Source organism: Propithecus coquereli, unplaced genomic scaffold, assembly GCF_000956105.1.
Source record: "Propithecus coquereli isolate 6110/MARCELLA unplaced genomic scaffold, Pcoq_1.0 Scaffold28, whole genome shotgun sequence".
Taxonomy (NCBI): Eukaryota; Metazoa; Chordata; class Mammalia; order Primates; family Indriidae; genus Propithecus; species Propithecus coquereli.
This window is the reverse complement of record NW_012148396.1, coordinates 5,998,421-5,998,973: the sequence shown is the minus strand read 5'-3', so window position 1 is coordinate 5,998,973 and position 553 is coordinate 5,998,421.

The following is a 553-nucleotide window of genomic DNA, read 5'->3' as shown; positions in this document are numbered from 1 at the left end:
ATTGAAAATGTCCCAATATCCAAAACTTTTTTGAGAGCTGACCTGATGCTCAAAGACAGTGTTTATTGGAGCATTTTAGATTTCAAATTTTTGGATTAGGGATGTTCAAGTGGTAAGTATAATGCAAATATTCCAAAATGTGAAAAGCTTGAAATCTGAAATACTTCTGGTCTCAAGCATTTAAAATAAGGGATATTCAACCTGAATAACAACTATTTACATAGCATTTATATTGTACTAGGTATTATAAGTAATCTACTATCTTATTAAAGCACACAGGGGGATTTGCATAGGTTATATGCAAATGCTGCAATAATTTATATCAGGGACTGGAGCATCCATGGATTTTGGTATCCATGAGAAGTCCTGGAATAAATTCCTCATGGATACCAAAGGACAACTGTATGTAATGGAATACTATTCAACCTTTAAAAGAAGGAAATTCTTTCATTTGTCCTAATATGGATGAACTTGCAAGACACTATGCTAAGCCAGGCACAGAAAGACAAATGCTACATAATTTTACTTACGCGTGGAATCTAAAAAAGTTGGA